The sequence below is a fragment of the Camelus dromedarius genome, chromosome 23 (genome assembly GCF_036321535.1).
Source record: "Camelus dromedarius isolate mCamDro1 chromosome 23, mCamDro1.pat, whole genome shotgun sequence".
NCBI lineage: Eukaryota > Metazoa > Chordata > Mammalia > Artiodactyla > Camelidae > Camelus > Camelus dromedarius.
The window spans coordinates 32,132,983-32,156,998 of record NC_087458.1 but is presented as its reverse complement, the minus strand read 5'-3'; the positions used below and the strand labels follow the sequence as shown (position 1 = coordinate 32,156,998).

General features: G+C 41.5%; 1 long non-coding RNA gene across 3 annotated transcripts in view; it reads right to left on the bottom strand.

The window, feature by feature from the left end:
- The window catches only part of LOC135319026 (uncharacterized), a 28,934-nt gene extending 22,286 nt beyond the window's left edge, over positions 1-6,648 (bottom strand). The window contains exons 1-3 of one of the 3 annotated variants that reach the window (XR_010377593.1): positions 6,342-6,648; positions 4,206-4,466; positions 3,657-3,881 (exon numbers count right to left, since the gene is read on the bottom strand). This is a non-coding gene — a long non-coding RNA (uncharacterized LOC135319026). The remainder of the gene's footprint in view (positions 1-3,656; positions 3,882-4,205; positions 4,467-6,341) is intronic. The other 2 variants (XR_010377591.1, XR_010377592.1) reach the window with 2 other exon arrangements.
- Positions 6,649-24,016: the final 17,368 nt, after the last annotated feature.

Genomic DNA, 24,016 nt, shown 5'->3' with positions numbered 1-24,016 from the left:
CTTTTCTATAAGAATAGTTCTATGGCCACAAAGCAGAAATCCAATTAAAAACACCATGCACTAAGCAAGGTGAAAGTCTGCGTAAGAGACTTTGCTCTCACACTCAGTGAATGAAAACTCAGAAAAATTGGTCCTTCTCCCTCAGCAAGTTGTAGGTAGGCTGATTGTGTGTGTGTGTGGGTGTGCATGTGTGTGTGTAAATCAAATACAATGACGTCTGGGATCTGTACAGATTTTTTTTATGTTACTGTCATATCATGAGGATGAGACACCCTTTAAAGTAATTTGAATCTAGTTTTCTGAGAGAGTCTCAGGATCTTTTGGTGGAGGAGGGGAAAGGAAAGGAGGAAAGAAGTAAATGAAGCAAAGGAGTAAGAATACTGCAAGGGAAAGGCAAGACATTAATTTTGTTCCTACTTGCATCACAAACAAATTACGGACTGGCTTTGCCCCGATGTCCTGTCGAGCACTGAGTTGCAGATGAAGAGGTGACAGCCCATTTCTCACTGAGCTTGTGACTGTACGTGGCATCTTATAGAAACAAATCATTTACCCTGATCAAACACTCTAGCAGCAGGCCGTAATTCTCCTATTTTGAGAGATAAGATAATAGGAGTTCAAAGAGGGTAGATAACTTGACAAAAGTCAGAGGACCAGTAAATAAGAGAGGATGAATTCAAACTCAGATCTGAATGCAGAGTGTGATCTTCCCACTCCCAGGACTGGAAAATCCTTAACACACACACTCCCCAGCTCCCCTGCAGTGTTCCTGGCGCCAAGCATTTCCCATGGCGATGGACTCCAGTTCTCACAGACACAGCGCTCTGTGCAGCCAATGACCTTGATCAGACCTTGATCATCTACCTGCCACGCCCACCAGGCTTCACCATACAGGTAGGAAAGCTGGCTTTCAAGTGCATACAAAGCCACCCCTGGTCTAACCTGGGCTCTTCTGGGGCTTCTCCAGCCTAAAGGCAGCCATGAAAGTGCTCACAGTTTGTACATGAGCCACACTACCTCTCTCCATCTGTCTCCACACCTATACTTCTTAGCTATGACCATTTTGATAATATTGGAAACAAATTTTTAAAAACACAAAAGAAAGGATCCTCGAACAATTACTTAATACTTACAATTTTGAATGATTTGTTACAAAGTGAGTATTTACAAACCAAATCTGCCTTCCTAGGTGTCAGTTTAAACAGTTAAAAAATATAATAGCAAAAAATTCTCACTTACAAAATTAACAAAAACTTCAACAATAATCTGGAATAAACTCAAAATTAATGCCCATGTTGTACATGGAGAAAACTACAGGACTGTACTGAGGGGTAAATAAGAGGTGTGAATGTAGAGACATCAACATATTGCATGGAGGAAAACAGTTTTGTAAAGATGTAAGTTCTCCTAAAAATAATTCAAAACTTAATAAAAATCCCATGAATACTCTTATCTGACTTTTTTTTAACTTGAACAAAATATTTTAGAATTCTTCAGGAATAATAAATTCATAATAATAGCCAAGAAAGTTTGGGATGGAAGAAAAGAACAAAAAAAATCACACTGTCAGATAATAATTAATTTTTACAATATGTAAGATATGGCGCTGGAGTAAGGAAGTAAGATTGACAGAAATATAGCATGAGCTCAAAAAGAGACTCTAGTGTACATAAGTATTTTGTGCATGTGGGATTTCAAATCAAAGAGCAAAGTATGAATTCAATAATTCTCCCGGGACAATCAGAGAATCACCTGGAAAGAACAAATTCTATTCCTGTCATAATGACCACAAAAAAAATTACAGATAGTTGTTTAAATATTAAAATACTAATAACAGCAAATACAACTCTTTGCTCACATTAATTCAAGTTCTCCTCACTATAACAAGTACTATTATCATCTCCATCTTAGACATTAAATAAACCTACATAAGAGATTTATACCATTATAAGAAAGTATTTCTAAGAATAACAAAGATAAAACCCAAAAGGAAGACATTTACTATCTTAAGAATATTTTGAGCCACAACGAAAATAAAAAACCTACTGAACAAAATGAAAGGCAAGAAATGACAAGAAAAAGCTCTGTGATACATGTTGACGAAGACAAGGGGTTAATGTTCATAACATACAAAGAGCTGTCACAAAGCAACAAGAAGCTCCCTCACTTAAATGTGTGCAAAGGACAAAAGGGATCATTCACTTTTAAAAAGTCAGATGACTAATGAGTGAAAAATGCTCAATAACTGGTCATCAAATACAAACTAAAACAATGAAAAAGCAATTTTGCTCATCATATTGGCAAATATTTGTAAAAGATATTCTAGCTAGTGTCCATCTGTGAGAGAACAAACTGTGAGCGACATTTTGGAGGACGACATGTCAATGGATATGTAAACTCTGAAAAACGTGTGTACACACAGACTCAATTCAACTTCTAGGAATCATTTCATTTAGAAAAAAAATCAGTTCAAAGATGTACTCATCAGAGCATTTACACAGCACTGTTTACAATGGTGGGATGAAAAGCTGAAGTGAAATCATATCCTGTGATAGAGAATTGGTTACATAAGTTATTCTACAGATTTTCATTCCCCACTGGAGAAGCAATTTCTAGAGTCACTTGAAAGAAGCCTGTGATGAATGTAAATATCACATCCAGGGACAAAATTTCCAGAAGCCTTAACTAAAGGAATACTCATACAAGATCACAGGTATGTTTGTACAAGAGGGATGCCAGTCAAACATCCTTTCTGAAAGTGGAAAATGGAGAAAACTTAAGGGTCCAACATCAAGAAAATGATGCGGTAAATCACGGCGAGACGTGGGCTCTGAAGGGGCCGGCGATTCGGCATTGTCCAGGGCCTTGTCCACATCACTCTCCCACCAAAGGTGTCCTTCCACAAGAGACCACACCTGCACATCAGGAGACCCCTCCATTCTATCTGAAAGGACCGGGTGAGTCTGGAGTGGGAGGACGTCTATGATATACCCGTGAGTGAATAAAGCGAGCTGCAGAACACATATAGTACGGTCTTATTTTTCAATAAAGCATATATATACACACATATACATAGATTTCTCATATACGTGTATGTATGTAGGTATGTATGTATTTATGGGTATATATATATATGTCATAGGCATAAAGGTCATGAAATATATACACCACATTGTCAACAGCTTTTAAACTCAGGAAATAAGGGGAAGGGAGTTAGGGGCCTTTAAGTACCACCACAGTTCCCTTTTCAGTATTTCAGTTAAGTATACTTGAATTTAAAAGTTTATTTAAGTCCGAAGTAAAATGGACGATGCCTCCACAAGACAGAATGCTATACTGGTCATTAAAAATCATGCCAGGGGAGATAGAATATTGCAGAAAAACATGTAATAAGCCGAATGGAAAATGGAGGTCTCCACACAGTAAACAGGCACAGAGTGATCGCTGGTTTTTATGACAGAGGTGATACACACTGATGAAAAGAACAGAAAATAGAAGTTAAAGTGTTAAATACTGTCTCTGAGTAGTGGGACAAGGCTACCCTATTTTGCCCCTTTTTTCAGACTTATTATATTAAATACACATTATTTTTCATCTGAAAAAATCATTTTTAGATGTCTAGTACCATGCATTGGAGAAAATACATAAGTACTTACATAAATAAATAACTAGGAGACACCGCAGCAGCGTCACACAATGTAGAATGGGCGATCCTGAATAACAACGCACAGTTACATAAGGACCCACAAAGTGAGAGCACCTGCTGTAACAGGGCGTGGCCCCCTTCTATTTGTCAGTTGTATCTTCAGGGCTGAGGCAGTTCTGAGCACGGCCAGTGTCAGTGCTGGTGTCTGGATGGATGCCACTGGAGGTGAGGGCACCTGCAAGCCGAGAGGAAGAACAGAAATCATCCTCTGCTTTTTCTGTCTTGTTTCTTTGTTACTTTTAAAGAGAGGCATAAATAAGATAAACTAAATCTTCCCTGCTGAAATTTAAGTAATGAAACATTTTTTAAAGTCTTCACAGCTTATATTCTGCCTATAACTGTCTTTACAACAAAGCATCATATTTATTACATGTTAATTAACACAATTAACTCCCTGTTGAAGCCTATTAAAGAACATGAAATGCACTACGTGAAAGCACCACGCCTGCAGTGACTACCTCAGCTGTCTTGAAGGCAGTGCAGTCAGCCCCCATCATACCGTGGCCCTGAGCTCCTGATGCTGCTAAGAGAGCATGCTGCCGCCTCAGATGGAGAGGAACTGTGAAAGCATTTTCTGAAGTCATCAGCACTGACAAAACATAACTGACAAATCCCAGGCTTCTTGGAGGATGTCATTTTCGGTTTCTGGCCAACACCCGTCAATGAGCAGAACCACCCCATTCCGAGCCATGGGACACACGTGGGAAGCAGTTTTGGAGAAATTTCCATGTATAGAATGTAACCAACTATACATAGAACTCTGAAAAAGGAAAAGATGAAATATTCTGATTTTGGAAGACACTCAAAATATTCTCCTAAGCCTTAGTAGCTGGAAAGGCTGGGCTTCTCCTCAGCCACTTATTTATTTCACAGCCAGTGAGCATCTCCCACACACCCTGTTTCCCTGTGTCTGCTGGGAGCCTCAGGCACACTCTTGCTGTCGATCTTATAAGTCACAGGGCAGACGCGTGTCTCTCATGCCTGCCACCCTCACACAGGCTCGCCTCCTAGCCTCACTGTCTGAACTTGGCCCTATTTTCTCATCTGCTTATTTGGTATCTGTTCTTCTGTAAGCTGCCTGAAATGCTATTTGGAACAAGTCAGAAGAATGAGTGGGTAGAGAAATGGACAGTTGGACAGGTGAGAGGTGGGCAGACAGACAGAGAGACTCCAAGAAAAGGGGAACAAAGAAAATTTCCTGTGCAGAACCCTCTTCTAGTCAGGGAAGAAAACCGCCACGGAGACGTGTGAAGAGGCAGGTGGCTTCGGGCTGTTTCCTGGATTCCATGAAAAGTCCCACCAAGAGAGAGGGTAGAACTATAAATAATAAAAGAAAAAAGCATGCATGCTTGAAAAACATATCTACAATATGTACTTTCTAAAGAATAGATTCAAATCAGCAGGGCCCAATAACACAATCCTTGGGTATTTACAGAAGTGAGAATCCCATCTCCAAACCACAAGGCATCCCTTAGAAGCACTGAGAGTCTTCACGGGGCGGTCATAAAGCCGTCACCTCAAAAGCTATGCTCTCCTGCACTTACGAGGAACGAGCAGCTGTGCTAGGGCTGCCCACGTGCGTCACTTACACACCCCAGCACCTCTACGGGGGGGACGCCTAGTGAGCCCCATCTCTGCAGGACAGAAAACTAGTCCGAGAGACGCTAAGCCGGCCTACCAGTTCTCCATCTCACAGGACTTGTCATTCCAGAGCAGGACTCGAACTAAGACCCACGTTTTTAATCACGGTTCTACCGTGATTTGTGTGCTTATTTTGTGTATAATACATTTGTTTCTGGCATGAAAGGACATTTAATAAATGATCGGTTGTCTTGTCTATCTCATTAGCTCACAATCTTTATATTTTTGAATTGTACTCTTTTCCCCTGGAGAAAGGAACGGAAAGAGCAGTGGTCAGAATGTGCTGGGGCTCCATTCTTTATCTGTTACCTCATCTCATCCAAGTCCCCAACCAGGGAGAAGGATCAAATGACCTCCTCATCTTTAAAAGAGTGGTCTCCAGTGATGGTGACTTACTCAATTCCAAAACCAAGTCTGGGGGAAAGGCACATGCAGCAACCAGAGCAGTATCATGTGTAGGAAGGTGAAAAGAGCTCAGGGGGTCAGCCTGATTTAATTTCAATAGATAAAAGAATACAACACACTAAAAATACTAGCATGCAATGGATTGGTTCTTTCTTGACATCTAGCAAGTTTCCACAGCCCACATGTAACATTCTCGTGAACTAGTGAAAGGAAGAGTCCACAGATAGGGAAAATCAATGCCACAGGCAGGCTGAAACCCAGGCTGGAAGAAAGGAAGAGAAAGGGCATAGTTAAGAAAAGGGGAAAGTCTGGGAAAAAGATATCATCACAAGGACTCTCAAGCATCATTCAGCAATCATAAAATCATTCATTAAAGAAAGAGTTACTTAGGTCCTATTTTGTGCAAGATTTTACAGAGGGCAAAGAAAGACCGCAGCGTCCATTGTAGCAGCAAGTGGTGGGGCTATAATACAGTTCTGATTCCGGTACCTTGCACACTTTTACTCAGTATAAAGGGAAAAAATAAAGTAAAATAATACTATGTAAACTCTACACATTGTTGAAAAAAAATTAAAGAAGACCTAAATACCTGGACAGACACACCACGCACATTCCTGGATCAGATGACAGCGCTCTTGGAATGTCAGTGCTCCACAGAGCAATCCACATATTCAACGTGGTCTCTATCACAAGCCCAGTGGGCTCCTCTGCAGTAACTGACTAGCTGCTGCTACAATTCATATGGGAATTCGAGGGTCTCAGTAACCAAAACGTACTTGAAAAAGAAGAACAACGTGAGAGGACTTGTAATTCTCAATTTCAAACCTTACAACTGTATCTCCAGGTGAGATTAGAGGCCATTTTAAGTTATTACTGTGTTTATCCTTATTTTATAAATTCTCTACAACGAATATAACTGTTAGAATAAGAAAAGTAAAAGTAAGGTTTTTTAAAACATGCACAACGATTCATTCATTGGGAAAAAAATTATTTTAACTATAAAGAGATAAACAAATATCTAGTGAAAAAGGACTACTTAAAAACAAGGGTGCATTTATATTTTTCATAAATTGAAAACTGAAAAGCACAAACACATCAAGTTTCTACGGAGACCTGTGAAACATATTAGTAGTTATTTTCAAAAATTCTAATTGAAGAATGAAAACTCAAGAAAGGGAAAATCGTGATTGACAGCCAACTGCAAACACATGGAGAGCAAAGGCCTAGAAATCCAAGTTCCTTTAAATCTGCTACTAACTCAATAGGAGAGGAAATTCCTCCCTGAGGGGACAGTGGAATCCCATGCATAAGACAGGATACACAGTACAAACTGCAGTAGTATTGAGAGTGAATTTCTTAGAAGAATTCTAAAGTTACAACATTGCTGAAAAACTATAAAAACACTGACAGACAGATTAAAACACACAGTCATATGTATTATATAGAAACATATGAAGTCTGCTCCCATGTTGCATAGATATACAAACATATTTGTGCATTTATAGGCACTGATTACTTTATCTCAGATAGAATATTTCAACTAAAACAAAAAATCAATAATACACACCTCTTGTCAAATCTACTTGATAAGTTACTCTGCTATGTAACCATAATGTGTCTAAGATAGATTTAAAATTAGTGAAAAAGATCTTTGTATGGTTTCTTGAATTCTTCTCAAAATTCCAAGCTTAATTTTAAAATAGATCTGAGCAGTATTTCTATATTATCTTTTCCCTTGTGAAATGAACAACATAGTCTGTTGTCAAAATTCTGTCCTTACAATGATTCACGAGCACCGTATCCTCACAAAACTGCTGGACAGCAAGGCGCTATCCAGACACTGTGACCAAACAAATGAAACACAAGGAAGACAGTGACCCTATTCTGGAGGGCTTATAATCTGTGTCAACACCGGGTTTTCATTTGATTGGTTTGATTGGGTAGCAAGATGAAATCAATCAAGTACTTTCTTCTTTGAGCATTCTTTAAGTCATGACACTTTTCAGTGTCATGAGCAGGAAAGAGTTAAGCATGACTTGATTAGGTCAAATAGCAACAATCATCATCGGAGAGTGAGTAATAAAGAAGTTAACTGATAGCAATACTTCTGCCTACATGAGACCTAAAATAAATCTACACTGATATCCGAAAAGAAAATGAGGAGATGAGGTCACCAAAGAGAAAACAAACTAACAAGAAATCAAAAACGGAAACACTTTTTCATTAACGATTCCAGGAAGGAGTGGAGCATGTTGGTGAAAAGCACAGATGTTGGGGACAAACATGAGGGTCTGAACTCCCACAGCACTGGGTAGCTGTGACACTGATATGTCAGTGAAATTTTCTACATCTCAGTCTCCTATCCATAGACTGGGGACAACAACCGCACCCATCTCCTAGAACGGTCCTACGAATTAAGTTATTTTATATATAAAATTTTAAATAAAATACCTCAGATTTTAAATAATACCCCAAAAGCACAAGGAACAAAGAAAACAGAGATAAATTGGAGTTCCTCAAAATTTAAAACTTTGCTTCAAAGAGCACCATCCAGAAAGTGAAAAACCAATACACAGGAGAAAATTTTTTCAAATCATTTATCTCATTAGGAATTTGTATCTCCAAATGAAAAAAAAAAAAAACCCTACAACTCAACAATAAAAAGGCAACTCAATTAAAAGGTGAATAAAGGATCTGAAAAGGTATTTTTCAAGGAAAATATACAAATGGCCAAAAAGCACAATGAAACGATGTTCAATATCATTAGCTCTAAGGGAAATCAAGTCAAAACCACTAGAAGAAACCACTTCACACCCACAACAATAGGTTATAATAAAAAAAAAAATAACAAGCACTAATGAGGACACAGAGGAAGCGGAGCTCGCAGCAGTTGCTGGTGAGGACGTAACACAGCGTGGCCACTTTGGTAAACAGCCTGGCAGGTCCTCAGGGAGTTGAACATTTGGTTTCTGAATGACCCAGCAATTCTGCTGTCTGGGTACACACGTAAGAGAAATGATAACAAATGTCCACATAAAAACTCCTACAGGAATATTCATGGCGACACTACTCATCACAGCCAAAAAGCAGAAACAACCCAAATGCCTATCACCTGATGAATGGGTAAACAGTGGCGCCCAGCCATACAGTGGAATATTATTCAGCAATAGCAAAGCATAGAGTACTGACCCAGGCCAAAACGTGGACAAACATTGAAAACGTTACTCAGTGTGAAAGAAGTCAGTCACAATAGACGGTTCCACTTACATGAAGTGACTCGATTTAAATGAAATGTCCTGTACAGGCAAATCCACAGAGAGAGAAGAGTGGCTCATTGGGGAAGGGGGAGGATGGGGAAGATGGGAATATCTGCTTATGCATACGGGGCTTCCTGTTGGGGGGAAGAAAATGTTCTAAGATTGAATGGGATGCACAATTCTGGGCATAGAGTAAAAACCGCTATACATTTTAATGAGTGAATTGTATTAAAATTGTTAAGAAAAAAAGCACCTCGGGCCAGTACCTTCCCATAGTAAATGCAAATTGCTAAATTTTATTACAGGAAGAAGAAACTGCCCTCAGCATGAAAGCAGGAGATCAGCAAATGTGAGTTAACCGAAATTGGACAAGAGCATTTCACTTGAAACAGTTGCTGAGTGTACACGAAATATTCAGAAACAGGAAAATCTGTTTCACATCAGGAAGAAGCATTCTGCTTCAAATGCAGATCAAGGATTCGGCAAGCCCAGCTGCTAGAAATGACCAGAGAAGAAACCTGGTCTGTAAAACAAGCACCAGAGCCAGCAAGGAAGTGGTGATGAGGAAAGCAGGCGGCGGAAAATCTGGAACAGTTTGCTACAAATAATTTCTCCACTGAAAGTTCAAAAATAAAATGAAAGTGATGTAATGCTCTGTTGACCTCACGTGAATGGGCTTCCTTCGGTTCTTGACTGTTCTGTAACCCCGATTGAGAGACTCAGGAGAATCAGCATGGCTCCTGGGAGTCCCCAAATGACTGCCCACCAGCACGCTGACCACCATCACATCTGCCAGGGTTGAATTGCAGAGAACAGACCAAATTCTGAAAGGAAATGTTGACAAGGGAAGGAAAGGCTGCAGTCAGTCCTGGGACAGAGACCCTCTGAGCAGAATCCAGAAGGCTTCAGGTGAACTGCAGTGGCCCTTGGGCAGGAAGGGACCACGGGGGAGCATATCTCAATTCTCTCCTCTCTCTCCCTCGGGTACGAGAGAAAAAGCCTGCATACTTCTCACCTGGAACTGTGGCATCTGGCTGGCAGAAGTCTTACCAGCACGGAATGATTATTCAAGACTCTGTGTAAAAAGTTAAGAAATCGAGAGGGAGTAGGGAGCCAACTCCACGAGCCTCTCAAATGCTCCCATATTTATTGTGTATAATCAAAGGAAAAATTCATCAAACGTTGTGAGATAGTAAGGAGGAACTTCGGGAAAGACGGGATGAGGCAGAGATTGTAAAATCCACAATGAGTACAAAGGATTAGTGTATCTTTAGGGAAGTCATGGGGTGAGGGGAACAAGATACATTTTTAGATATGTGAATTACAAAGCAGACCACCAGACCAGCCAGGTCCTTGTTTTGGGGATAATAGGCTATCTAACAGCACACTAGCCCAGCGTTTATAGCTGAGGGCCATGGTCCTTGCTTTGCAACCAGCAGAGTGCTATCTAAAACCTCAACTATGCAAGCAAAGCATTGTCTCTGCTTTTTAAGGCAAGGAGACTGGTGTGAGGATGCACAGGCACTTGCTTGCAAAGCAGTTTCTAAGCATATTTTTTTCTTATCAAAGTTCACAGGCGGCTGGGGTGTGTTACAGTTTGTTAAACCAGTCATGGGCTTTCACATGGAACCATTATGGAGGACACCCTAGGATGACAAATCCTGCCTCTGGGTCTTTTCCTGCCATCTTCAGCCACTCTAGCAGGGTCTAGGCACATCCGTGAATAACGATCCTACAGAACCACCCACACTCTTAAATCCTGGTGCTTGAAAATTAATTTTAGCTCTACACAACTTACCGTAGAAAAGTTTCAGAAATAAAAGATATGATATCCCTTTTATATCTCATCATATTACTGATTTTTCTGATTGCTCTAAGCTGCTTCTACTTGGTAAAGCACATAATTCTACAGGTGAACTCAGTAATTTCCATTGGGCATATCTATCCATTTTGGGCTCGCTAACTTCTATTGGTCAAATATCGGTACACTTAATTGATTTATTTGTTTATCAATTTCAGCCGGGAGGAGTGGGAGTGTCACTCTTTTCCTCAGCCCAACCTCAACTCTTTTCTCATCAACTCAGGACTCCTGAAAACAAAACAAAGTATTTGTTTCCCTTCTACTCTTTCCACAAACACAACAGGAAACATCAGCCTGGAGAAAGAATTCAACACAAATGTTAAAACAGAAATTTACAAACCTGAAGCAACTCCATCTCCGAATCATGATACACAATGAAATGAGAGTAAGTGTGTCAGGTACAAAGCATGCGTGAGCCTGACCACCTCATTTCTATTCTTCAAAGGAAGGAAGGTTTTTGTATTTTTTTTATCATTCTTTGTCATTGTTTCTGATTATGCCAAAAAATAGTTTATGAAATAATTATGCACTGCAATAACAGATTTTTATTGTATCAATTATAGATGGCATTCAGAGGGGATAGGAAAACCCAGCTCTGTAAAAAATGCAAAATTTCTTCCCCTGTTAAGAACACGTATACAAAATGCAACAGAGAATTCAAATTCTTGTGGAGAAGAGCAAAAGCCACAGAACAAAAGCAAAGTCATTACAATGAGTCGATTCAAAATTCACTGGACAAATATGCTCAATGCATTCAAAGAATTTTAAAGGCACACTGCAAACCATTCACTTAATGATCTGCAGGCTAGAGAAAGCATTTCCCTATTTAACAGACAACAGAAATCAATAAGGTGCCCCAACAAACAAGGACCAAACAACAATCAGGTTTTTAAAGGTTCTCATAAATCAGCATGTTCTAAACATCAAAATCCAGAAATTTTAAACATTCATTCAAACCACAATGAAACAAGCATTTCAAAAAAAAAAAAAAAAAACTAAGCACACAGATCATGTACATAGATTAATGAGCATGTCTTGTACCGCTGGAAGAAAGAACAGGTTATAGCCTTTTACTTGAAAAATAAAATAACTTTTAAAGATAACTGCTAAAACACATTTCATCATTCAAGTTGCATTCAAAAATCAGAGGCACTTGTATCTGATCAGAAAAGCAATTCTGAGTAATAGTATGTTACAATTCAGCGCCAGTTTGCTTTAGAAGAAAAAAGAAAAGCTACTGTTCCTCAAATCCTTCACAGAGTGTGAAGTGCCTCCCGGCCTCTTTCTCCTCCCGTTTTCTAAGCTCATGCTCCCCAACCCTTCTGAAACAAGTATGACAACCTCTTATTCCCAATATGCCAAATGACAAAAGAATATCAATTTATTTGTGTAAATATATGCCTACACCTTGAACTGGAGGAAAAAGGTATCAGAAGTCTATATGGAACTTATTTCTACCTTCCTGAAATCACACACACAAACGTTCACACAGACACAGACACATACCCCCTGGATTACTGGACACTTCAAAAGCTTAGGAATTCCAACTTCTAGAAGATAACTTTGTAGTTAGTTTAAAATACAATTCTGTCAGCTTTTGAAAGCCTTGATCATCTGCTAAACCATCCAAATATCAAAGAGACCCAATTAGCCTTCTCTGTAGAATGTAATTTCCATTGATGGCAAAACAGACCCTAAGAAGTACTGGATCAAAGACTCGTGTTTATCACTACCTATGATCGTTTTTAAGCACATTAACAGATTCAGAAATGTATGTCTCAACAACATTTATTCTTATTGAAATAGCATACGTGTTCAATTGTCTATAAAGAGACTAGGTCCCATGATGGTGTTTAAGATCTATTTTGTGTATTGCAATATTTATTTTCAAGTGCAGACAAGGAGGGTGTGTATTACTCAGTTGTAGAGCATCTACTTAGCATGCACAATGTCCTGGCTTTAGTCCCCAGTACCTCCAAAAAAATAAATAAAAATAAGTGCATATTTAAAAATAAGAATAAAGTTATAAAAAATACAGACTAAAAACCACTGCAATCTAGCTGCTACAATTATACTAAAAAAACAAGGGTTTCTATCAAACACTGACTATATGCCAATCACAGAGACAATCACAAATCACACCTGACAACGATCACGTGTGATTCTCAGCAAACCTACTAAGTAGACACGGATGAGCAACCCGGCAGTGCGGATGAGGAGACGGATCTCGGAGGAGCCGTGGACGCTGACCGTCCTGCTCCCCGTGACACCACGTCAGCCCAGGGCAACCGCTGACAGAGCTGCTCTGAGGGGACACCCAGCTGCATGGAGCCTTGGGGCACTGGGGAGTCCCAGAAAACACTAAAAATTGTTCAGTGAAAAACCAGCTCATATATACTACATTGTGCCACATCCTTTAAACAGGGAACATGACTGAGACTTTTTGATGCCTCCGTGTCCTTTCCGCCATCATCAATTATTTGCCCTCTCAGCGCGACCAGTGATGAACTGGACCCCATATGAAGTGCACTCAGATGGCAGAGCATTTAAAGCTGTTTTATGAAGTTTGTAAGACTCTGTCTATGCCTCACCCAGGCGGTCATCCATCACTTCTCACCGGTGTGGACGTACCACCTGAAATCACTCCTTTCTCCTTTTTAAAATCCCTTCATCTAATCCAGACTTTTCAACAGCAAAGCAGCAGCTCAACCACAGTGGACAGCTTCTCACCAAATGGACTCGAACAGCTCATCGGACTACCTGGAAGCCCTTTTATTCTATTAAGCCCACTTCCGGGTACTTCATCATTTTCTGATTGGTGGACTTGGCCACCGACTGGCCAACTCATAGAGCTCCCAGCCTCACATCCGGGGGTGGGAGAGGACCCTGCTGTTTGGAGAAATCAGTGAGGAAGGCGGACATCCTCCAGCCAGGTCTGCACGGGTAGAAGTGCGACAGTGTGCTCAGAAATTATACCGTTAGCATCCCTGGGCTCCCATGGACTGGTTTCACATTAACCAAACTCATGACACACTGATGCAAGAAAACCAGAAACTTATTAATGTAACAGAAGAAGTGAAACTATAAACCAGACTGAAATATCAGAGTTCAACCATGAGTACATTTTCTCCTCCACAGCCCAATCACGGGCAGGCAGTCACATGGCAACCATGGACAGAAGCAGAGCAGGAAGGGTTTGTAGATTAACTCAATGGACTAAATTTCTGTTATACGAACAGATCTACTGCCTAGAAAAAAATTAACGCTAATCACAGTGCACACTTCGTGGACAGTGGCCGAGTCATGACAGTGAGCACCTGTGTAACTCTCCTTTCCCTGTCCTTTCTGGGCTAACTGATGCAAAGTGGTACAAAGATTCAGGGATGCAGATACCTCTAAACACCCAAAGCCCATCTCTGGGAGCCTCAAAACCAGACAGCCAGGGTTTAAATACCAGCTCTGCCACTTACTAGCTCTGTGACATTGGCCAACTTACTTACCTTCTCCGTGCTGAAATTTCCACACTGTAAAACTGGGATAACAATCAAACCTTCCTTACTCGCTTGTTGAGAAGATTGAAGGATTCATTTCTGTAAAACTCTCAGAAAAGAATGTAGCACATTTTAGGTGTTCAACAAATGTCAACTTAATATAAAAGTGATTTACAAGTCTCCCTTCTAATAATATTATGTGTTTCCTGGCTAGTCTAAGTCCCAAAGAAAATCCTTATTTCTCCTTTTATAAACTCTTGGGGAGCACCCTCTCATTCCATTCCACCACCTGTTTAAACTAGGTAGGGGATGCCTCCTCCCCACTCCTCTGGGCCATGGTGAGTGCTTCTCCCTTCATACCCCTGGCCGCTGGATCACAGCTAGCCCTCGTCACACTAACAGGGTGAGGTGTGAGTCCGGGGAGACAAGCAGGGAATGTGAAACCATACCTTTCCCTCCAGTGTTGGTCACCATTGGGAAGCACCTGGGATGCTCAGCTCCATGTCAGGACAGCCCTGTGCATGAAGGGGCAGGTCCTCTCAAGGGAAGGCTCGCTGTGTCCCAGAGCTACCTGGGACAGGGTGAGTCTCTAATTCTGGGACACAGTATCATGAAACACATTTTCCCACAGCCCTGAAGTTCATGGAGAACATGGCTTTATCAGTAACAAAGAAGACATTTATCGCCTGCCTACTCTTTTGTGTCATCTCTCAGTTGGCTGCTGGAGACAACATGCATATAAGTATTGGATCCCCTTAGGCCCCATCATATATGAAGTAACAAAAAATTCTGTGGCTTAATGTTGGTTCAGGGTGACTGTGTAACACTTCTGACTCTGCTGATGCTTAATTATGGGTATAGGAACTATGGAACCTCCTCAAATATCTTTCATCATAAACCAGCTTTTCTTGTTTTCCTGTTTCTTAGTAATTGCCAAAGACTATAAAATGATGGCTTCACACCAAACAGCAGCTAAAGATTTTGAGCCCTCTTGACATACCCACTGTGGTAAACATTTTACATAATTTCTAATTCTCACAATTCTACAAAGCAGATACCAATGTCCCAATCTCACAGACGAGGGAAAAACTCAGAACGAACTGACTCAGGCTCACATGGCTCAGTGGCAGCGCGTGCACGCAAACCCAAGTCAAAAAACTACACCCCTTCCTATATGTACCAAATGTCCTACCACCAATTAACACACAGCAGCGGGGTCAATACTCAGGGAACTCATTACACTTTTCAGCTATAAGGTTCTCCAGAGGCCGCTACTAGCTGTTTTATAAGTTCCCGGCTCACTGGTTTCTAACACTGGAAGAAAAGTCCGATTTTGCCACTGTTCACACATCAAGTCTGAGATGTTCACAGCGAGATGACAGAATAAAACTAAAATATAAGTAGAACAATTTTTCCACGTAGACAGACATAATGGACATTGTGCTATTCTGAAGCATCAAGCAAAGAAATCAAAACAAAATAACGTTGTTTAAGCCTTCTTTAACAAACAGGAAAATTAAGACGGTAAGAAGGTGCAACAAGCGCCACCTATGGCTAAAAAGACCTTCCAGGTTGCCAGGAAGCATGCAACACAAAAATTGCCTGAAGGATCAGAAACGAGAATCAGATAACTAAAAGCTTCTGTAGCACATACTGCACTTTGCTTCGGGGGAAGCGACGGTAACTCAGTATTTAATCTGATATTGCTAATAATCCTGAATATAAACAAAAGACACAGGCTCATGGAAACTCATCTTAGAAGAGGAAAGAATCCAGTCCAGCCACTTCATTTTACAGGAGGGGAGACTGAGACATGGGATCTGTCCTCCTTGCAATCGGCAACAAATCTCTCCTAGGCCTCATGTCTTGCACTGTAGCAAAAATGAACAGATCTGTACTAGGCCTATATTCATAAAAGTCGCGTCTGTATTTTTCCGAAAGTAGGTTATCTAAGTATCTTGCAACATACTTCTCAAAATCCAGGAAATCATACGTTTGTTGAAATACAAAAACATTTATTTACATAATAAAACAGCATGAGCTTTATTGTCTCTATTAAAAAAGTTACATGTCAAATCAATGTTTTGATCTTTTAAACCTGTTAAGAGTGCAGGAAAAAAGATCAAAATTTTCTTAAATCACAAAAGAGAGAAGCTTATTCCCTGAAAATGATCAATGTGGATGTCAGAATCCAACGAATTTAAATGTCTGAGTGGATGGTTACACGGCAACATGACATCTGAGTTCTAACAATACACATTCTGTGTAAATAATCTTCAAGGTCGTCTGCTTAAGGCAATTTAACTAGTCCCTGTCTCACTAGAATGATACAGATTTCATTAAAACTTCATTGTGCACTAAAAAATAAATGAATCCTTGTTACTTTAAGCCATATTCATATATATCATATATATACATATTAAATATGCATCAGTAATAAGCCACCCTCTTTAGTATTCAGAGTTGATCCTTCTAAAATATCTGTCATTTTGACAGCACATTTTTACTAAGCACCTCTTGGGTTCTTTGTATACAAGGCTACTAACTCTCACAGTCAGACAAGTTAAACGATATTACTCAAATTTCACAAATGAGGAAATGTACTTAAGCCATGAAAACAACTTAAATATACATCATCAGGAAAGAAAAGAATAAAGATTTTCTTAAAATATTCACTGACAATCTTTTCTTCCATATTAAGACTACATAAAACCAATTCAGTCTTTGTAAGTATTTCTGTCAATAAGGGCCACTAGAGAAAAACAAGTAACATCATCAGCAGTGGTTGGACTTTCAAAGCCCCCTTCTCATTTGCACTATAATTATTTTTAGTGTTTTGTTTTTAGTGCTTACAGAGCACTAAAATACATAAAAATTAACTTTTTATGCCACTACCTGAGAATTAAACATCTGTGAAAATGTACAATTTTAATTTATGCCACTCTGTCTCACATTCTCACTGGTGTCTCCCCTTTGAAGGCCTCATCAGGCTGAGATCACTAAAATCGGCCATTTATGGAGTCACAGTAGTTAGGGTAACCACTAAACGGGAGGCTGATTAGAGGAGCAATTAAGAATGCATCCTGTGCAGCCTGAGTTCCAGCACCGAGCTAGCCACCGCCAGCTGCGTGTGATTTGGGACAAGCTGTTCCATCTATCAATCCCTCAGCTGCAAAAAAGGAGACACTGATAACTACCGTCAAACACCTGCTATGAAGTAAAACATGAGGAAAGTATTTTAGCCTTAGGTAGGTGTCCACTCAGAGCGAGTTTGGTCATTATGATGATGAGGATGTCTGTTAATAAATTGAGCTAGACCAAAAAGGAGAAATCACATTAAAGGAGAAACATTTTAAGCCAATGAACATTTCCTTTTGGATGGATTGCAGAATATTCTATTCATTTTTTTTAATAAACCAAGTTTTGTCCATTAATAATAGATTTACAGGTTCATGGACAAGTCTCCAGAAAAAGAATTAGAGGCCTCTAACCTCTGAATACTAAGAAAGTAAAATTTAAAAAAAATCAGGGGGGAGATTATACCTCATTTGGGAGAGTATGTGCTTAGCATGCATGAGGCCCTCAGTTCAGTCCCCACTAACTCAATTTAAAAACTTTTTTTTTAAGAAATGGAGAATTAAAGCAAAAAGATGGAGGGATACGGAAATTTTTTAGAGACTCATCTCAGATTTAAGATGGGGAAAAAACCATCCATTTCTCAGAGGATATCTTGAGAACTATGTAAACTGAATCTGAGATGTCCAGTCTTCTAACATTATTCATGAATTCATATTACCAAGTCTTAAAACTACCTGATAACCCACAGTTGTGATACTGATCATAACAGCTGCCAACACGGATCGAGCTCCCGCTAGGACTGCTCTGTTCTGACATCTCTGCTCCTGAGGCCTGACCAGGCTGAGAGCACTAAATTCGGTCATTCATGAGCATCTCGTGTAAGTCCTCCCTTTGTGCTCCTCCCTCTCCCCTCACCAGCCCCTCTGAGGGAAGCACTGTTATCATCATCCCCACCTGCAGATAAGGCCACTGAGGCACAGAGACTAAACCTGCTCCAGGTCATATTGGCATTAAAGGACATCTGTATTTCTGCTGTTTTGCTTTTGACATAGGAATCTGAGATATCAATTCAAGGGAGCCTGTTAAATAATAAACTCTGTCAGGTCTTCACCTCAAAGAGCAGATAATATAAATTCCCGATGTAGGATGAGGCTGCCGCCACAAAATGACTCAGCTTGAAATTAATATCCAAGATGAAGCAGCGGATACACGTAAATACTCACGATTGTCAACTCCGCTCACGGGCCTGGGCCCTTCACTGTCTGAACTGGGGTGAATAGTCCACCAGTGTCAGGGAGGGAAGCGCGGATTTTCCAGGTCTCCCCAAGGCTTCACGGGCTATTTCCCCCCACAGACTGTCCTCAACAATTAAAAAGCTCTCAAGATTTTTACACCATGCAAAACTGAAATACATTTCTTCAGATGGAGCACTTTCTCAGGCTTAAAATTATTTTGCCTACACTCAGCAGGGGGGAAAAAGAAACAAGTCTCTGCAAAGTCTCTGATTCTCACCACTCACACTAGTAGAAAGGCCACTGCACAAGATGTCTCTTCAGAGTGCAGGGTGAGAAGAAAATAAAGCCGCACCCAACCACAGGCACTCCCAGAGACAGAGCTCAGCAGTCTTCTGCACACTCACGTTTGTGCAGCCCTCATCACCATCTATTTCCAGAACCCTTCATCACCCCAGAAGAACACCCCTGTCACTAGCAGTCACTCCCTAACCCCCCTCCACCTAGCCCTTTGCAACCATCAACTGGTCTCCGCCTCTGCATGTGCCTATTCTGGGCATTTCAGATCACTGAAGTCAATATGTGGCCGTGTGTGTCTGCTTCCTTTCACTTAACATGCTCTTGTCAAGGCTCGTCCATGTTGAAGTGGTATCAGCATCTCTTTTTTTTTTGAAAATGTTAAAGTTTATTAGAGGTTTTTAAGTACTATCAAAAAGAGTAGAGTGGAGCATAAGTGATTGTGTTTCAAAGGGAAAAGGGCGGGTTGAGCAGTCAGAGTGGACTTCCCAGAAGAGGTGGCCTTTTTCATTTTCCTTTTTTTCTTTTTTATTCACTCTTACGTCTGAATAATATTTCACTAAATGGAGATTCTACATTCTGTTCATCCATTCAGCAGCTATGTATGGACGAGGTCCAGAAGGATGAGTGTAAGAGGCGACTTGCAGGGTTGGCATTTAAGCAAAGGGCAAGATGTGCTTTCAAAAAAAAAGCCAACAAACAGAGGCGCAAGGAAATTCAGTGCGTTTCTGAGCAAAGTGCATGCTTGCTTCGGCAGGACAACCGTGCAGGGCTGGGGCGGATATTGGCAGGAATCACGGCGTGGGAGTCAACTGAGAAGACTCCCCATTGCACGCAGCTCAGCCAAATCTCCTCCCTCATCCTGTATTGTTAGAGCCATGTTTCTAGGTTTCTCTTATTTCAAGTAATAGCACTTTAACTACATATGTGATCATCTGAATCAGACCACTTTACCTCCAAGGCACAGAAAATTATTCACTAACCGGAGCAGCTCCAGGACATAACCGTGATGGATTAGGGAGTCCTGCAGCATCCCAGCCTGCATGCACAAACCCCACATGTGCCCTGGTGATGTCCGGAAAATTAAACGCATTGGAAATATCTCACTGCTGGTACACGACATCTGCCCTCAAATTGCCCCAAACTCATGCTGGCAAAGCACTACTCAGCCCTCTCACTACAAAAGAAAAAAAAATGCTAAGAAGGCAAATTTAGGCTCTTCCATTGAAAACCAGCAACCATCAATGCCAGTATCTGAGCTGGAATGCTCCTGACTTCTAAAACCACTGCGCCGTTACTTTTCAAATGTGGAAGTCATATATGTATTCCACGTAGATGATATTACAGTAGGATTTTTCTTTTCAAAATTTCCAGTTGCAACATTAGCACAAGAAAGTTTATGTTTCAGCTTTAATAAAATCAATTATCTTCCACTTTCTTAATTTTGAACCTATTATTATTTTATAAATGGAGCTATGCTGCATAATATAAACAAACTTTGAATTCTGCAAACAAGACCTTTATGACCTCACTATTTCAGAGCAAACTTTAATGATGTTTTGAGAGGTGGGGCCTGGGGTGCTCACTAACAGCTCTTTAAATACTGACAAGGATGTGCTATTAAGTAATGCAAAGGCTCTAACTCCACATTAGCTCAGAAACCAAAGAAACTACACCAAAGCCTTACTTTATCATTTTTAAATTTTGCTATTTTTTGGAATATTAAATTTCTTTAAAGATATGATTTTTTTTTTGAGAAAGACAACAGCTGTATTAAATTTCCTCTCACCAAGAAAACAATCTTTATCAAGAATAAATACCCCATGGAAATCGAAATGACGGGAGGTTTCTAGCTAAGTGAACATGCAGATCTGAACAGAAATCTAAATCCTATCAGATCTCACTCGAACGAGCTCAACAAAGTCCTGGGCTACCCTGGAACTTAGCTCTTCTGTTCCAAAAGTTGGCTGAGCTAAGATCATCACACAAGGCAGGGAAGGAGAGAAGAGGAAAGTCCACCTGGCAGCCTCCATCTCTTTTCTTCCAGCCAAAAGTCGCCTCTCGGGCGACCCCGATAACAAGCCCTCCCCATAAGGAAATCCGGCATCCACACTGCCCCTGCCGTCCCCAAGCAGACTTGATGCCCCTCTCCCAGCCTGTGAATGGTCTTCTAGTGGCCCCCCAGTTGGTGGCACCCTCCCCTTCTTCCCCGCTACACACACACACACACACACCCAGAGCAACGGCAGCCTTCCCAAATCACAAAGTTGACTACATCACCCCACTTCAAACCCTTCAGAGGCTCCCTGGTGGAATTCTACCTCCGCCCCCGACACTGCTCACCCAGCCTCACCCCAGTTCCCAGGTCCCCAGTGACCTCAGTGACCCCCTGTCCTGCTCCTACTTCCCACTTGCCTCCAGGCTCATTTTGATTGTTTCCCAAGGAAGACTTCCCTCCCTCCAACCTCCGCAACTTGTTCCTCTATTCCTAGAACATTCTAGGCTAAGTCAACTTCTGACACTGCTAAGCTCACAAGAAGCAAATACATTTTGCTTACTAATGTGGGTCCACCCACTCTCCCCTAGACACACAGAAGTGCGCGTGTTATGAATAAATGAATGACTGGGTGGATCACAAAGGGACAGACAGACCTGCTCTCGCCCGTCCCGACCCTTCTGTCTGTAGAATATCAGAAGCAAAACCAGAAGTACCTTTCCTGAGGGTCACTTCCTGCTGACACCCTACACTGCCTCCAGTGTCTGTTCAAATAAAACCCAATGTCTTCCAAAGCCCTTCACCCCAGGCTCTCTCCAGGGTCCTCCCAAGCAGGGGAACACTCCACCCTGGACCACACAGGGCACTCTCCCCAGGTCCCCACCCCACAAGCCTCCAGGTCTCTGCCCGGGCTGCACCTGCCACCTGAGCCACACTCTTGACTCCTTCTCCTGGCTAACACTTACTCTGTCCTCACGATTGAATGTAGAGCCCATTTCTTCCAGGAAGTCCTCTCTGATAATGTCCTTTAGGTCTTGGGAGGGCTCCATCTATAGCAACAGTACATGGTGACCAACTGGGTGTTTGCCCACTCCTTTGAAACCACGAACTCTTGGGGGCCACGTGGGAAGGAGTGAGAGATTACAAGAGGGGTGGGGGAAGCAAAAAGCAAAAATCACAGCCCAAGTCCCAAATTCAAGGATTCTTTCTCAGAAAAAAGTATAAACTATTTCACACGTGTGCAATTTGGCTACTATTTTTGTGGCTTGTGGACAGCAAGAGCTTGGTGTTCTAGTCCAAAACCCAGATTACATGCAAAGAAACGTATATATTCATATCCAAAGGAAACCAGAGCTGTTCAACAACAGTTTGCAGTTAGAATAGAAAGGAACTTTGATAAAGGCAATCTCTCTCTCCCTCTTCTTTCTTTTCTGGCATCATATAATTTTAGAAGTATTTGCGTGACTAAGAGATGGCTACAGCCCGTGATTCTGCACTGGAGTGTTTGGGGCTGAGGAAGCCCAGATTACATTCACTGCGTAAATGCAATCACACCAACACACAGATAGGTGCCGTGGTGGTGGAGCTGATGTTCCAAAGCAGGCAACCTTACTCTGTAAGAGAACTCTAAATACAAAGTAAGAATTGCAATGTTCTGTACTCAATTTCATTCGACATATGGGTCATTAACTGATAGAATATCTTCACTAATGTAACCAAAAATAAATTGTCAAAGTCGATTTTCTTCATCTGACCGTTTTATGCTAACTTTGGATATCAAACCCTCACTCCATATGGAAAGCTCAGGCCTACGCTGCAGCAGTTACATCCCGTGGAAGAAAGTCGATCAAGGGAGAACTGGAGAGTTTCCCTTCAGAAGCTGCTAAGTCTGGTTTTGCACCTGTACGTCATTTGCAACCACGTCAGCGTCAAAGGAGTAAGACCTTACCTCTGTGGGGCGAAAAGCACTGCGGTGCTTCTGAACCATCAAAGAACACTGAGCTTTGTGAAACAGTCCTGAGGCACTTAAATCGTATTTTTTATGAAAGGCTCAAAAACTGACCCAATTCACCAATCCAGGTACAACAGGGAGGTACCGGAATTAGTAGAGAGAACATGCCCTTGAAGTCTGACAAGGCCCTGCTTGAATCCTGCTACAGCATTTACTAGCCGCTAAACGGACCAATTCCTTAACCCCTCTGAGAAGGCTTCCCAATCCGCAAAAGGGGGCTGCCACCGCCCACCTGGGAGGCATGGATGAGAATGCAACACGCAAGTAGGGCTGCCGACTGGTACCTGACACGGGGCCTGACTAGATTCCCTCCGCTGCCCTTCTTCCCCTTTAAACTTGCACTGTTCCCCCTGGTAAGGATCAAACCCCTGGAAAAGACTGCCCGAATCTTCTGTGTATCCCTGAATACATGCATTACACTTAGGAGGCCAGAAAAACAACTGCCTCCTCCCCAGTCACTATCAATGTTCTTAAGAGTCTGGGTATTTTTAACTCAATTTTTCAGGGAGAGTATTCCAGAACTTTGCAAGCACCATTATCCAGGTTGGCTCCCCTCCCAGTGCCCATCTCTTCTCACCTCAGATCCTCTGTCTGATTGCCTTCTGTTCATTGGAAAGCGAGTCCAGTAGGGTGGCGACTCCCAAGGACGCCCTCCCTCCCTCACAGGTGAGTGTGACTACTTTCTCCCCACTCCAACTCCAGCTTCTTAGTAGTCTAACTTCCCGGACCCTGCAGACTCTGCATCTTCCCAAGACACACACGTGGCCACGACCCTCCTTTCAGATTTCTTCCAGGCTGGCCCTGCCCAACCCCCGGCCCCTTAAGGATAAATGGCATTAGTCTGAAAATCGCAAATGCCACAGACTGACACACCAAAGCTGCATGGTCTGGGCTTTCCTCCAACCAAGGCACTGCCCTGCCCCGCCTCAGCCTCAGTCTGCAGCTCTCAAGATGATCTAATTCACATGCGCGGCTGTGAACACCAGCTAAGAATGACGACTCCCAACGTGTATCTCTAGTCCGGCTCCTTCACCTGAGCCC